Genomic DNA, 16,949 nt, shown 5'->3' with positions numbered 1-16,949 from the left:
TTTTTTTTTTTTTGTTCATGTACAGTGTGAGCTGCATGATTCTGTCTTAAATATTTTAGTCTAGCCCCATATTTTCACTGCCGCTAATTCACCAGCGGGGCCCCATTTCTACCACCTCTTTTGTTAATTTACCTGTTGCTGTTGAGTTGATTCCAACTTACAGCAACTCTATAGGACAGAGTAGAACTGTCCCATAGGGTTACCAAGGAGTGGCTGGTGGATTTGAACTGCTGACCTTTTGGTTAGCAGCTGAGCTCTTATCCACTGTAGCACCAGGGCTCCTTATTTTGTCAATTATATTAATTTCACCAATGAAAGCCCATTGGTTCACACCGGATTTTCTTGTTTACAAGAGTTATTAGAACTCGGTTACTGAACTATAATAGTAGTTGTGTAGCATGGCTTATCACTTGGGTCTCAGTTTACCCATTCTCTCTACAGAGATGCCATCCCTCCTCATCACTAGCCTATCAATCTATTGTATTTATTTTTTAGCTTTCCCCATTATTGTAATTTATTGTTTATTTACTTATTTATGTGTGTCTCTCCCCTACTAGAATGGAATGCTTTTAGGTCCATAAGAGCAAAGACCCTGTTTATCTTGTTTATTTCTGTATCCCCAATGTCTTTAAGAGTCCCTGGTGCATAGTAGTGCTCAATAAGTATTTCTGAAATGAATGAATGAATATGACAATTTGTAAGTAATGCAAAACAATGAGAAGCTTAATATCCCAGAGTTAGAAACTAATAACAAAATAGTAAGGCATTCAACTATGTCATCATAACAAATTATGGATAACATTGCAAAGAATGGAAATTCCAGAACACTTAATTGTGCTCATGAGGAATGTGCACGTAGATCAAGAGGCAGTCATTTGAACAGAACAAGGGGATACTGCGTGGTGTAAAGTTAGGAAAGGTATGTGTCGGGGTTGTATCCTTTCTCCATAATTACTCAGTGTGTATGCTGAGCAAATAATCCAAGAAAATGGACTATGTAAAGAAGAACGTGGCATCAGGATTGGAGGAAGACTCATTAACAACCTGCGTTATGCAGATGACAAAACCTTGCTTGCCAAAAGTGAGAGGACTTGAAGTATTTACTGATGAAGATCAAAGACCACAGACTTCAGTATGGGTTACATCTCAACATAAAGAAAACAAAAACCCTTACAACTGGACCAATAAGCAACACCATGATAAAAGGAGAAAAGATTGAAGTTTTACTTGGATCCACAGTCAACACCCATGGAAGCAGCAGTCAAGAAATCAAAAGACACATTGCATTGGGCGAATCTGTTGTATAAAGTGTTGTAAAGCAAAGATGTCACCTTGAAGACTAAGGTGCACCTAACTCAAGCCATGGTGTTTTCAACCACCTCATATGCATGCAAAAGCTGGACGATGAATAAGGAAGACCAAAGAAGAATTGATGCCTTTCAATTATGATATTGGCGAAGAATATTGACTATAACATGGACTGCCAAAAGAATGAACAAATTTGTCATGGAAGAAGGACAACCAGAGTGTCCTTTAGAAGCAAGGATGGTGAGACTATGTCTCACATACTTTGGACATGTTATTAGGAGGGATCAGTCCCTGGAGAAGGACATCATGCTTGGTAAAAGTAGAAGGTCAGCGAAAAAGAGGAAGATCCTCAACTAGATGGATTGACACAGTGGCAGCAACAATGGGCTCAAGCATAACGACTGTGAGGATTGTGTGGAACCAGGCAGTGTCTGGTTCTGTTATACATAGGGTTGCTATGAGTCAGAGCCAGCCCAATGGCACTTAACAACAACAACAAAGGCAATACCCATTGAAAAATATTTATGTATTTGATAGAGACAGAGGTTTAAAAAGATGACCTATTTTCACATTTTCTTGGTGATTTCAGAACAGTACGCTTTGGATTATGTTTGACTTCTGCCTACAGGCCTTCGGTGTCTGAAGTGGAACCTTCCTGATCACAGTGGGCACCTGGAATGTTTGTTAAAAAATGAGTCTCTGGGCCTGCTACACAACTGCTCAATCAGAATTTTTGGGGGTGGAAATCTATACCTTTACCAAGTATTTCCAGGTGATTCTTTAGATCAAACAGGTTTGGGGACCTGTCCTAGAGGTGCCTATGGAGCAGGGCTTTGGAAACCACAGCCTTTAAGAAGTGGCAATTCTCAGCATCCTGGGAGTGGGGAGCTGGGGTCGAGGTAGAAATATAGGTGAAGGATGTCCTTCCAGGAGGAAACAAAGTCACAAGCAGAAGGAAAAAAAAAGGATCTGGAAAGTGGAGAGGTGAAACTGGACGAAGGTCTGTAGTGAGGAAGTCAGGACCCTGGACCAAGAGACCTGACATAACTGATACTGATATAAAACTGATAGAATCTGCAGCCCAACACTCATGCCCCTGGCCGTGAGATAGCGTAGAGCCCTTGTTTCAGGCTGTGCATCTTTCTAAGTAAAGTGAATGATGATACGTATGTATCACTCAAATGTTTGCTTCTGGGGAGATTTCCCATCTCTTCCTTCAGTTGTTCCTCTAGGTGTAGCTGATACTCGAAAGCAGTGCCCTTCACCCTGATATAAGCATGCTGTGCAGACCTGGCTGCTTCCTGGTCTACAGGTTCCATCAGCATGATATTATCAATGTAGCAGATCAACCTGATACCCTGTGGAACAGCGACAGGATAAAGATCTCTGCAGACTAAATTATGGCACAGTGCCAGAGAACTGTTGTCATCCCATAGCGAGATTGTGAAGGCGTGTTGTATCTTCGTCAGATAAGAGCCGACTTCCTTTTCTGCGCTCTGTTATTACTGTTGCTGCTGTTGTTTGTTGCTGTCGACTTGATTGTAACTCACAGCAATCCCATGCATGCAGAGTAGAACTGCTCCATAGTTGTTAGAGGTACCAGAGGCTATGTTGATTTTCTCTAGGAAAAGATTACATCGAGAACAGCAGCTGTAACTGGAGTTTGCCATCTGCTTAAACTTACAACAATCTACCATTTTTGTTCTAAACCTATCTGACTTCTGCACCATCTAAACCGGAGATGGGACAAGAATTGCCACCTATAGTTGTTAGCTGCCGTTGAGTCTCTTCCAACTCATGGCGACCCCACGTGTGCAGAGTCGAACTGCTCCACAGGGTTTTTAAGGCTGTGATATTTCAGAAGCAGATCTCCAGGCCTGTCTTTCAAGGCGCCTCTGGGTGGGTTTGAAACACCAATCTTTTGGCTTGTAGTGGAGCGCTTAACTGTTTGCACCACCCAGGCACAGCCGGCACTTATAGTAGAGTTTATTAATTATTTCCCAGTGTCTGTTTTTCTCTTACTTCATAATAAGGATCGGTCCTGGAGAACGACATCATACTTGGTAAAGTACAGGGTCACCGAAAAGAGGAAGACTGTCAACAAGATGGATTGACACAGTGGCTACAACAATGGGCTCAAGCATAACAACGATTATGAGGATGGAGAAGGACTGGGCAGTGTTTTGTTCTGTTGTACATAGGGTCGCTATGAGTCGGAACCAACTCGATGGCTCCTGACAATAACAACAACAGTTTGCAGCACATAGCCACCCTCCTTTACAGCAAAGAATGCCCAGGTGACTAAATTCTGGCCAATGGAATGTAAGTGGAAGACTCGGTTGTACTTACATTTAAGAGTGTGGAAGGGGAAGGCCTTATCCTCCCTTTTTTTTGGTTCCTGCTGATAGGAATGAGAATGTAATTGCTGGCACTCCTGCAGCCATTTTTGACCTCTTTGATGAGGGCTCCACCCTGGGGATGCTGGAGTAGAAAAGTGAAAGGAGCCTGGATCCCACATAGAATTGTGAAATTACTGAATTACTGGCCTATAAAAAAGAGCCATATGTTTTTAAGCCACTATAAATGCAGGTTTTCTGTTGCATGCAGGTGAACTTCTATCCGCCATCTTTGAAGTCTCTGCTGACAGCACACATCTGTGTCCTTCTCTCAGGGAAGTAGAAATAATGTAAGAATGTTCTGTTCGCTTTTAAGTGAAAATGGCTGTGACCGTGTTCTGGCTGCTGCCTGGGTTGCCTGTGGTGATAGTTCAAGGTCACCTTAGTACAGGAGAGAAGTCAGGAGGCTGTGGAAAGGTAGCTGCCTTCTGACCCTGCAGAAAACAATTGGCTTTCAGTTTTTCATATTGTTCTCTAAATTTTAATACGATTGCATTGCAGTGAATTTAACGATTATAACATTTTTCACAGTAAAGTAGACCATAACATGTCTAACTACATTCTGGGTGACTTCATTCATTACATCAGAAAATAAGAGTGAAGGTAGGGGAGAAATGACATGAAAATTTAACATTCAAGCTCACCTGCACGTCCGTCAGAAGCAGAGGAAGGACACAGTCCTCAAACTCAGCATGAATGAGATGATGACCTTAGTGAACTCTGATAGCTTTAGATAATCCAACAAAGACTTTTCATGGGACTTGGCAGGAGCCTCAGGAGGTGCCTTTGACAAAAGAACAAAGCTTTGATTTCAAAGGAGTTATGGCTTCTTTTTCTCCTTCCCTGGACCAGAAAACACAACCTTTCCTTTCTTACAGATAATGGCACCCTATGGGCAGAGAAATAAGGGCAGGATCTTTTATCCGATGAAATTCAAGTGTTTTAGGGTTGGGGGCTCGTCATTCTTCACAGTGCCCCCATGCAAGCAGGCAGGCAGGCAGCAGTGAGAGAATTAGGATCCTTTGTGTAAAAATCCACAGAGAGGAGGGTACACTATAGTCACCGTAATGCATGACAGGCAGCCAGAGAACTGGCTGGGATGTGGATACCTGAAGCCCCTCACTGGTATGGTTTTGTTGCCAGAGGCTTTCATAGCTTCATCTCAGAGTCCCGCCCCATTGCCCTCATTTCTCACTGTTTGTGGTCCAAATATTTAGATCTCCAGCATTCAAAAATAAAGCAGTGTCAAAAAGACACTGCTCTGCTCTCCAGTCAGTCCCTAAGCCAGACTTTGACCCTCTATGAGTGTTGCCTCAACAAACCCCAGAAGAATGAAAATGAACTGTGGCACAGTGGTTAAAGCAATCGACTGCTAACTGAAAGGTCAGCGATTTGAAACCACCAGCGGCTTAGTGGGAGAAAGATATGGCAGCCTACTTCCATAGAGATTTACAGCCTTGGAAACCCTATGGGGTTGCTATGAGTCAGAATCAACTCAATGGTAGTGGTTTTGGTTTTGTTTTGTTTGGCTTATCCCTCATTTTACCTTTTTGCTGTCTGGCTATGAGTCTTTCACAACGCAAACAGGACCAGATTCTTTTTTCAGAGGGATGGAATGTTGAAGGAGGGAACTAGAGAGAGGAGTTGAGGTCTGGACCCTTGTGATGCTAGTCATGGGACCACCCACTCAGACACTATTGTGGTCCCTGGGTGGTGCAGACGGTTTGCACTAAAGATTGGCAGTCCATACCCACCCAGCAGCACCATGGAAGAAAGGCCTGGCAATCTACTTCCAAAAAAATTACAGCCAAGAAAATCCTATGGAGCAGTTCTACTCTATAATACACAGGGTAACCATGAGTCAGAATCAACAGCAATGAGTACAGGTTTTCTCTCAAACCCCATCCACTTATCCCAGCTCTACCTAGACCACTCAAGTCCAACAGATCACTGTTTCTCTCCTGGATGCTATAAGAGCGACCAGGGAGGCCCTGTGTTCACTCTTGCTCAGCAGTTCTCAACTGGCGTCAATTTGGCCCCCAGGTGACATTTGGCAATGTCTGGAGACAGTTTTGGTTGTCGTGACTGGAGGAGAGTGCTATTGGCATAAGGAAAATAGTAGTCCAATGGACCTCATGAACCATAGCCTCCACCAACCTGAGCCCAGAAGAACTAGATGGTACCCAGCTACCACTACTGACCACTCTGACAAGGATCACAATAGAGGGTCCCGGACAAAGTGGGAGGAAAATGTAGAACAAAATTCAAATTCACACACACAAAAAGAAGACCAGACTTACTAGTCTGACAGAGACTAGAGGAACCCCTGAAACTATGGCCCCTGGACATCTTGCTAACTCAGAACTGAAGCCACTCCCAAAGTCCACCTTTCAGCCAAAGATTAGACTGGCCTATACAACAAACAATAACATGCTTGACGAACGGGCTTCTTAGTTCAATCAAGTATAAGAAACCAAATGGGCAACATCTGCCCAAAAGCAAAGACAAGAAGGCAGGAAGGGACAGGAAAACTGGACGAATGGACATGGGGAGCCTGGAGTAGGAAGGGGGAGAGTGCTGACACATTGTGAGGATTGCAACCAATGTCACAAAACAATTTGTGTATAAATTTTTGAACGAGAATCTAATTTGTGCTATAAACTTTCACCTAAAGCGCAATTAAAAAAAAAAATTGTTGCAGCTATCAAATTAAAAAAAGAAAGAAAGAAAATACCATGGCTTGGGTCAGGCATGCCTTAGTCCTCAAAGTGACGTGTTTGCTTTAACTCTTTAAAGAGGTCTTTTGCAGCAGATTTTCCCAATGCAGTATATTGTGTTTGATTTCTTGACTGCTGCTTCCTTGGGTGTTGATTGTGGATCCAGTAAAATGAAATCCTTGACAACTTCAGTATTTTCTCTCTTGGGAGTAGATTTTGTTTTTAGTAACTTTTTCTCAACGCCTGTACAGTAGCCAAACTGACCTTATTCCTTTTTTCTAGAAAGCACCATATATACATCCTCCTACCTCACAGGGTCTTAACCCGTTAACCTGTTGCCATCAGGTTGATTCCAACTCATTGTGACCCCGTAGGACAGAGTAGAACTGCCCCAAAAGTTTTCCAAGTCTGTAAGTCTTTTACGGAAACAGACTGCCACATCTTTCTTCCTCAGAGCGGCTAGTGAGTTCGAACTGCGAACCTTTCGGTTAGCAGCCGAGCATTTAACCAGTGCACCACCAGGGCTCCTTCACAGGGTCTTGGTACCTGTTATTCCCTCTTGTACACTATTTTCCTCCCTCATACCAGCCTCTTAAACCCTTTTACCTAGTTATTGCCTTTTTTTTTAGTCCTTCAGCCCTCAGCTCAAAGGTGACTCCAGAGAATCCTTCCCTGATGACCATGCTGGGAAGAAGCCTGAGATGAAAGGTCATGTGGAGAAAAAGGGCTGGTTGTCCCAGCCATTCCAGCCATCCCAGCTGAGGCCAAACATGTGTGAGGCCATCTTGGACATCCGTCCTAGGAGAGTCACCAGCGGTCTATAGCCACATGAGTGAACCCAAACGAGATCAACTGCAGAGCTACCCAACCTTCACAGTTGTACTGGGGAAAAAAATCATTGTTGTATTAAGTCACCTATATTTTAGGGTGGTTTATTATATAGTACTAGCCAACTGATTGATTCCTACTGGAATTCTTGAGTGCACCCTAAAGAGTTGTTATTAGGTGCTGTCGAGTCGGTTCTGACTCATAGTGACCCTTTGTGCAACAGAACGAAACACCGCCTGGTCCTGCACCATCCTCGCAATCATTGCCATGCTTGAGCCCAATGTTGTAGTCACTGTGTCCTTCCAACCTGAGGGGCTCATCTTCTGGCACTGTATCCGACAATGTTCTTCTGCTATTCATGGTGTTTCACTGGCTAATTCTTTTCAGAAGGAGACGGCCAAGTCCTTCTTCCTAGTCTGTCTTAGTCTGGAAGCTCAGCTGAAACCTCTGCTCCGTGGGTGACCCTCCTGGTATTTGAATACCAGTAGCATAGCTTCTAGCATCACAGCAACATGAAAGCCCCCATAGTAGGACAAACTGACAGACGCTTGGGGGCCTAAGGAGAGCTCATTGTTAACGGAGAATTTTCCTTTCACTCTTCACAGGTCTGTTGAGCAAGCCCTGAGTTTCAGAGTCACAATCCACTTGAAAAGATGATGCTGTCTTCCCACAAGGCTAGTGGGGAGGGGCGGACCATCCCCCTTTCCCATTTCTCCATCCTGTCCCATCATACTCCCTAAAACTGCGACACCAGACTGGGCAGGTATTTCCAGTTTACTTAACTCAAGAGTTGGGATAGATTCAGAAGGACGTTGCCAAGCAGAAGGAGAAATAGCTAAACTTTTGGCAATTTGTCTTTTCCCAGATTCTAAAACTGAAATTGTTTAAAGAGTTGGACCCTCTACAAAACGGTTGCTTCGTGGGGACTACCCAGTGCCAGCATCCCTCCCCCTGCTCCCGGTTTCTTCCTGAGGGCTTAGCTCTTTTTGATGTGAATTTCTCCTCATCTCTCTCGGTAAACCTCTCTTGCCTTATTCCTCTGACAGGCTCATTCCCTGACTCCATCTCCCAGCTAGTCATGTAAGCCCCTCAGGTCCAAGCCATTTAGTCTCAATCCTTCAGTTTAGGTGGTGAGTTCCATGGGACAGAGGTCAGTAGGGTGGGAGGGCCTTGAAGAGAAGATGCTCTGAGGCTGTTGGCTCCTTGGTCCTGTGAGTATGGGTCTCCAGGTCCGTGGATTTCCTTCAAGAATCCATCTCTGAGAGATTCGTGAGTGTTTGTTTCTTTAAGCCTTGGGCCTGATAGGACAGGCACCTGCACGACTCCCAAGGATAAACATCAGTTTTCAGAACAATGCAGACTATGCCCCTATTTTAGAGACAAATAACTTCCTTAACTAGCTCAGTGCTTCTCCCTTACCTAGGTTTCGAAGAGATATCACATCCTGTTATTGGGCAGAAGGAGGTTTGGTTTCTTCCCTGAGCCATCATGGCACAACCTACTAAAGCACTAAAGGGGCTACCTTACCTTTAATGACAGTTCCTTTTGTTACTCCAGGAGAGTAACCAATTTCTCAGGAGGAAGAGACCAATTTCTTCCATCTCTGCCTGCAAGTCCCATTTAGGAAATGTACTAATATAATGGGTTTCCTTTTGAAACCCATAAGGTAACTCCGCTTTTGGTAGGGCTTCGATGCTACTCCTGAAGCAAGAGGTAATCACTTGCTGCCTTCACTTAAGGAAGAGGTTTGGGTATTAGCTAAGTGAAAAAGGACGAGATGTCAAAGCACGTAGAGAACCAGGTCTGGGCTCCTGGGTGATGGGCTGAGATGGATTTCCAGCATGGAAACCATGCATTCTTGCCACAGGTCAAAGGATAGTGATTGTACTTTAGACGGGATTATATATCAGATTATCTAGACTTAAAAAGAGCTCTGCTTTATCTTCCTATTGTTGTCTGTTAAATGTTAGCAAAGCCTTTTTTCAGCTTTCTTGGGCAGGTATACTTTGTTTTCTTTTGTTTTTGAAATCAACTCTACTATGGGATTTTAAAGAGAAAGATGGAACTGGATCTTCATCCAGTCCCCAGCTGGACAGCACCTGCTACATCTGCTGTCGTGGCACCCTTCCATCCCAGCTGAGAGATCCCTGTGAGCCTGGGGCTCCCTCTCCGGTGTTTTCAGAACCGCAGCGAGAAACCAGGGCTTTTCCACTCTAAGTGCACGTCTCGGCTCCTGGTGCTGCCAGAACAGAAATACCGTAAGTGGGCAGCTTTAAAGAAGAGACATTTATTTTCTCACAGTTCTGGGGGTAAAAGTCTGAATTCAGGATGTAGCTTAGGGAGAAATCCATTCTGGTTCACAGCCCTGGGACTTCCCTGGCGTTTCTCAGTGTCTGTCTTCCTCTGTGTCTCTGTATCTGTTCTGCTCTGTTTATAACTCATTAGTGATTAGGTGTAGGACCCACCATACTCTGGTATGACCTCATTAGCATAAAAAAGACATCTCCTATTCTCAAACAGGACTGTATTTACAGATACAAGGGTCAGGATTTCAACACATTTTTTTTGGCGGGGGGACATAATTCAGCCCATAACACTGCACTCTGATGGCAGAGGAGCCTTCTGTACAAAACTCCCTGGACTTTCACTAGGAGGTGAGGCACAAGCCAAACTTGAAGGGAGTTCTATCACATCCACCCCCTGCCTTGCCCTTGGCCAGGAGGTTTTGGGGTGGTGGTGACAATTTGGGCATCAGGGATTTCCAACTGTAGCTAACTCTCTGGTTATCTTTCCCAAATGTTTGCTCTTCTCCAGTTTGGGAAGATTTTTAATCTCTCCTGTACTAGGAAACTTGGCTGGTTAAGTGTATTTGAAAGCTATGATGTTTATATCAGCACCAATGCCCTTCAAACCAAAACTCAGGAATTCCATTCTTTTGTGCCAGTTTTCATTTTGTATGGCCATAATTGAATGTGCAAAGATCTGGAGATAGAAAACCAAAAGAGAAGAACATTCTTGGTATTTCTCAAACTGAAAGAACTGAAGAAAAAATTTAAGTCTCATGTTGCTTTGTTGAAGGATTCTACAGGGAAAACACTAAAAGATGAAGGAAACCTCAAAAGAAGATGGAAGGAATACACAGAATCACTGTACCAAAAAGAATTGGTCAACACTCAACCCTTTTGGAGGTGGCATATGATCAAGAACTGATGGTACTGAAGGAAGAAGTCCAAGCTGAAAGCACTGGCAAAAAGAAGGCTCCAGGAATTGATGAAATACCAGTTGAGATGTTTCAACAAATGGATGTGATGCTGCTCACCTGTCAATGCCAAGATATTTGGAACATAGCTACCTGGCCAACCAGCTGGAAAAGATCCATATTTGTACCCATTCCAAAGAAAGGTGACCCAACAGAATGTAGAAATTATCAGAACAATGTCATTAATATTACGCACAAGTAAAATTTTGCTGAAGATTATTCAAAATCAGCTGCACCAGTATATCCACAGGGAACTGCCAGAAATTCAAGCTGGATTCAGAGGAGGACGTGGAACCAGGGGTATCATTGCTGATGTCAGATGGATCCTGATTTAAAGCAGAGAATACCAGAAGGATGTTTACGTGTGTTTTGTTGACTATGCAAAGGCATTCGACTGTATGGATCATAACAACTTATGGATAGCATTGCGAAGAATGGGAATTCCAGAACACTTAATTGTGCTTATGAGAAACCTGCACTTATACCAAGAGGCAGTTGTTCAGACAGAACAAGGGGATACTGTGTGGTGTAAAGTCAGGAAAGGTGTGTCAGGGTTGTATCCTTTTACCATACTTATTCAATCTGTATGCTGAACAACTAATCTGAGAAGTTGGACTATATGAAGAAAAATGGGGCATCAGGCTTGTAGGAAGACTCATTAACAACCTGCATTATGCAGATGACACAACCTCACTTGCTGAAAGTGAGGAGGACTTGAAGCACTTACTGATGAGGATCAAAGACCACAGCCTTCAGTGTGGATTACACCTCAACATAAAGAAAACAAAAATCCTCACGTCATGACAAACAAAGAAAATATCGAAGTTGTCAAGGATTTGATTTTACCTGGATCTACAATCAACACCCATGGAAGCAACAGTCAAGAAATCAAAAGACACATTGCATTGGGCAAATCTGCTGAAAAAGATCTCTTGCAGGTGCTCAAAAGGAACAGTGTCACTTTAAGGACTTAGGTGCACCTGACCCAAGCCATGGTGTTTTCAGTCGCCTCATATGCATGCAAAAGCTGGGCAATGAATAAGTAAGACCAAAGAAGAATTGATTCCTTTGAATTATGGCGTTGGTGAAGAATATCGAATATACCATGGACTGCCAGAGGAAGGAATGAATCTGCCTTGGAAGAAGTACAACCAGAATGCTCCTTAGAAGCAAGGATGGATCGACTGCGTCTTACATACTTTGGACATGTTATCAGGAGGGCCCAGTCCCAAGAGAAGGACATCATGCATGGTAGAGGGTCAGCAGAAAAAGAGGAAGACCCTCAACGAGAAGGATTAACACAGCGGCTGCAACAATGGGCTCAAACATAGCAACTATTGTGAGGATGTCACAGGACAGGGCAGTGTTTCACTCTTTTGTACGTAGGGTCACTATGAGTTGGAACTGACTTGATGGTACCTAGCAACAACATGGGCTTGTATTTCTTTCACGCCAAGGAGGGAAGAGTGACAGGGTAGCAAAGGAATTACTGGGATGCAAAAATGACATCATATTATTATTTAAGATGCCTTTTCTTTCAGTAATATGAAACGTTAAAGACCAGGGCATTCTCGTTGCTGCTCGAGAAAAGACAATAGAGATTATACAGGTGATTAAGTCACACATGGGAGTCAGACAACAAACCCCAAGAACTTCAGAAGCTGTTCAGGGAAGCAGAAGCCCCATCAGAAACTGTTGAAGGGGAAAAGGAATCCTCTAATACGACAACACACACGTATTTCAAGACCAAACTCGTTACCGTCGAGTGGATTCTGTCTCATAGCAACCCCATGGGACAGAATAGAACTGCACCAAAGCGTTTCCAAGGAGCGGCTGGTGGATTCAAACTGCTGACCTTTTGGTTAGCAGTTGAGTTCTTAACCACTGCACCACCAGGGCTGCACACACATACTGGGGGGCATTACGAAACTGCCAAGCAGGATTTATCGCACAAAGGTCCTTGATATCCACTGTGTGGATGCTGTGTAAGAGTGTAAGCACAATGTGGACATCAGCTGTTGTGTCCTAGCAGGCTGGACGCAGAGGGGCTGTACCAAAACAGAAGTTGCTTTCTAAGTTTATTTGTTATGGAGCTTTTCTATCCTACCTAACAGCAAGAGTGGCAAAGCTCTGAAGTTGCCATGGAGACCTAAATTAGCCTTACAAATGCTGTACTCTGGCCTGATTTCTGGCAATCAAGTAAACAAAGGCTTTCTTTATCAGACAGTTTAAAATTCCTAGATTCCTGGGCTAATGAGTGCTATTAATCTAAGCAAGAAGACTGATAACTAACTATATAGAAACAAAATATTCAGTTAGTATATTCTAAACAAAATAAGACATCATAGCAGCAAAAGAGGAGTCCCTGGGTGGATCAAACAGTTAATGTGCTTGGCTGTTAACCAAAAGGTTGGTGGTTCAAGTTCACCCAGAGGTGCCTGGAAAGAAAGGCCTGGTGATCTACTTCCAGAAAATCTGGGACTGAAAACCCTATGGGGTACACTTTTACTCTGATACACATAGGGTCGCCATGAATCAGAATTGCCTTGATGGCAACTGACTTTTTAGCAGCAAAAGGAAAACTAGCCATTATTTAAAAAATTTTGGAGTCCCTGTGTAGCACAAACAGTTAAGCACTCAGCTACTAACTAAAAGGTTGTTGGTTTGAATCTACTCAAAGACACCTAGGAGGAAAGGCCTGGCGATCTGCTTCCAAAGGGTCACAGCCATGAAGACCTTATGGAGCATCCTACTCTGAAACATATGGGATTGCAATGAGCCGAGACTGACTTGACAGCAACTGGGTATTTTTAATGTTTAAAATTTTTATGTTAGAGTTCAATGAAAGATACAATTAAAGTAGATGAAGTACTGTATAACCTATGAGATCCGTGGACCGGCAGCAGCAGGATCTCATGGGAGGTTGTAAGAAATTCAGATTGTCGGACCTCACCCCAGAGGATCTGAATCAGTATTTTAACAAGATTGCCTGGTGATTTATGTGAACCTTACAGCTTCTGAAGCACTATCTATGCAGCTCTATTGTAAATAATAAAGGCATGTATTTGTTCATGACAGCAGATTGAAGTCTTTAGAACAATTCAATTAATATGCTAAACCAACATTTATTTCATACAAGATAAAAGTTGTTGTGTAATTATTAAAAAATTGTTAACTTCACAAGGCAGGGGAGGGGTGGAGAGGGAAAAACACTAACTACATGGTAGATAAGTGGTAACTTTGGTAAAGGGTAAGACAGTACACAGTAATGGGGAAGCCAGCACAACTTGACCAAGGAGAAGCCATAAAAGCTCACAGATACATCCAGACTCCCTGATGGAGCAAGTCACTGAGCTGAGGGCTGGGGACCGTGGTCTTGGGGGACATCTAGCTCAAGTGGCATAACATAGTTTATAAAGAAAACGTTCTACATCTGACTGTGGTGAGTAACGACTGGGGTCTTAAAAGCCTGCGAGTGGCCACCTAAGATACACCTCTTGGTCCCATCCCCGCTTAAGCAAAGGAGAATGAAGGAAACTAAAGACACAAGGGAAAGATTAGTTCAAAGAACTAATGGACCACAACTACCACAACCTCCACCATACTGAGCCCGAAACAACTAGATGGTACCTGGCTACCACCACCAACTGCTCTGACAGGGATCACAATAGAGGGTCCCAGACAGAGCGGGAGAAAAATGTACAATGAAATTCAAATTCACACACAAAAAAGATCAGATGTGCTGGTCTGACGGAGACTGGAGAAACCCCAAGAGTATGGCCCCGGATACCCTTTTAACTCAGTACTGAAGCCACTCCTGAGGTTCACCCTTCAGCCAAAGATTAGGCAGGTCTTTAGGGCAAACCATAACACACATGAGGAATGTGTTTCATAGTTCAGTCATGTGTATGAGACTAATGGGCATACCAGCCCAAAAGCAAAGACAAGAAGGCAGGAAGGGAGAGGAAAACTGGAGGAATGGAAACAGGGAACCTGGGGTGGGGAGGAGAGTGTTGACACATCATGGGGTTGACACCCAATATTACAAAAACGATTTGCGTATTAATTGTTTAATGAGAAACTATTTTGCTCTGTAAACTTTCACCTAAAGCACAGTAAGAAAAAAAAAATCGTGGAACCTTGCATAACTTAGATTTTCAAGATAAAATGTTAGGTTTAGTTTGTAATCATTTATGCATTGGAAAGATCAGAGAAGGCAAGTAACTTAATTTGGGATTTTCAATTTGAAGAAAACAATGTTTTGTTTTGATTTGAGGAAAATAATTGCGAGGACCTTGGAAAGCTGTAACTGTAACTGTAGCGGTGACTTAAGGGTAAGAAGAATGTGATGAAGGCTATAAACTAGACATTGAGCTCGGTTGGGTAGAAAATGATTCTGACAATACTAAGATATGAGAGCCAGGTCGTTGTTGTAGCTGTTGTCTAGTTGGCCTTGACTCACAGCAATCAGTGCACAGGGAACTAAACGCTGACCCCACACACCATCTCCATGATCAGGCACAGATTAGACCGTTGTGATCCATAGGGTTTTCATTTGTGGGTTTTCGGAAGTGGATCTCCAGGCATTTCTTCCTAGTCTGGAAGTTCCGCTGAAACCTGTTCAACATCATAGCAGCACGCCAGCATCCACTGACAGAGGGATGGTGGCTGTGCATGAGACCAGGTGCTTTCAGACAAAATAAACCCTTGCCTGGTGGTCACCGGCCACGTCTCTCACTTTGCATGCCATTGCTCACAGGAGGAGTGTGTTTTCAGAGCATAGCTGTGACCACAAATGGGAAAAGCACGACGGAGAATGGTCCATAGAAGCTGGATCAGCCACCACCTCACGCTGGTGCACAGTGCTCCCCTTTTTGTGTGTCTTGAATCCACACCCACAGGGCAGCGGCACAGCCGCTTCAGTGGTCAATCGCTGAGGGCTTCAGGTGGGAGGGGTGTTTGGTGGGTGATACAGAGCATCATGGCAGCCATGTTAGCACTAGGGTGGAAAATGTTTTGAACTATGTTTTAGTTTGAAAAGTATTCTTCCTGACAAAATGAGCTGGGTTTTGAACCCAGCTCCACTGTCTGTGGGGCACAAAGGTAGCAGGCTAGTGAGCACAGACAGCTTGGGGCAAAGAGAATTCTCTCGGCCAGGACAAGCCTTGCACATTCTATTCCTGGGTGATACACAAAAATTAAGAGTAGGCTTATTAGGGTACTGGAGGGAACTTACCTCAACCCCCACCCCCCCAAAATTCCATTAAATAAAACTCTGTTCTTAATGTGATCCTGGCTTGAACGTTTGCATGCAGAGACCACGGAATCGTTCTACCACAACTAAGAACGACTAATGAAAAATCCCATTGCTGTTGAGTCAATTCCAACTCACAGTGACCCGGTAGGACAGAATAGAACTGCCTCATAGGGTTTCCAAGGCTGTAAATCTTTATGGAAGCAGACTGCCACGTCTTTCTCCTGAGGGGTGGCTGGTGGGTTCAAACCGCTGACCAAAAGCAGCCGAGCACTTTAACCACTGTGCCACCAGGGGTCCTCTAGAATGACTGATAAACCAATAAAACCAAAACCATTGTCCTTGGGCTGATTCCAACTCATAGCAACCCTAAAGGACAAAGTAGAACTGCCCCATAGGGTTTCCAAGCAGTGGCTGGTGGATTCGAACTGCCGATCTTTTGGTTAGCAGCCAAGCTCTTAACCACTGCGCCACCAGGGACCCGGGATGACTGATGGAAGAAACAAATGCCAAGGAGACCAGCACAGGGTCCATAGAGCCAAATCAATATACCCCAAATGCTATAAGAAAAAGAGACGCCTGTATGGATGCAAACCAGGGACTCTTGCTGCAGCCTTATCTGCCTGAGAATGCCTTCAGGTTTCTTATTAAAGAACAAGGCATTGATATGAGAATCTTCACTGCACACATTTATTTAAAAAACAAAAACAAAAGACCAGTTGCCATAGAGTGGCTTCTAATGATGACCCAGGTGTGTCAGAGCAGAACCGTGCTCCGTCTGGTTTTCAGTGGCTGATTTTTTTGGGGAAGTAGATTGCCAGGCCTTTCTTCCTTTTGGTTGGCAGCCATGTGGGTTAACACCGGGGAGCACAGTTCCCAGGAGTTGTGGAGTGCACAACCTGCAAAGCTGTTCATGGCAGCTCTGGTCTTTCCTTAGAAAATGGTGTGAAGTGGGACTCCAGAATTTACAAAAATTAAAGAATGAGTCGTACTTCTGACTGGCTTGCTCTACTGTAAGTTCTTCAAGGACAGGAGCCATTTTTTAATACATCCTTGGTCCTAAATTATCTGGCACAGGGACTCTGATTCTCCAAAGACCGAGAAACCTAAGAAAGAATTCAAATGCGTTTTTACATAGTTCCAGATTTTTGTCATACTATACTAAAAACGGAAACCCTGGTGGTGTA

Source organism: Elephas maximus, chromosome 14 (assembly GCF_024166365.1).
Source record: "Elephas maximus indicus isolate mEleMax1 chromosome 14, mEleMax1 primary haplotype, whole genome shotgun sequence".
NCBI classification, from domain to species: Eukaryota; Metazoa; Chordata; class Mammalia; order Proboscidea; family Elephantidae; genus Elephas; species Elephas maximus.
Note: the sequence above shows the minus strand (reverse complement) of the source record.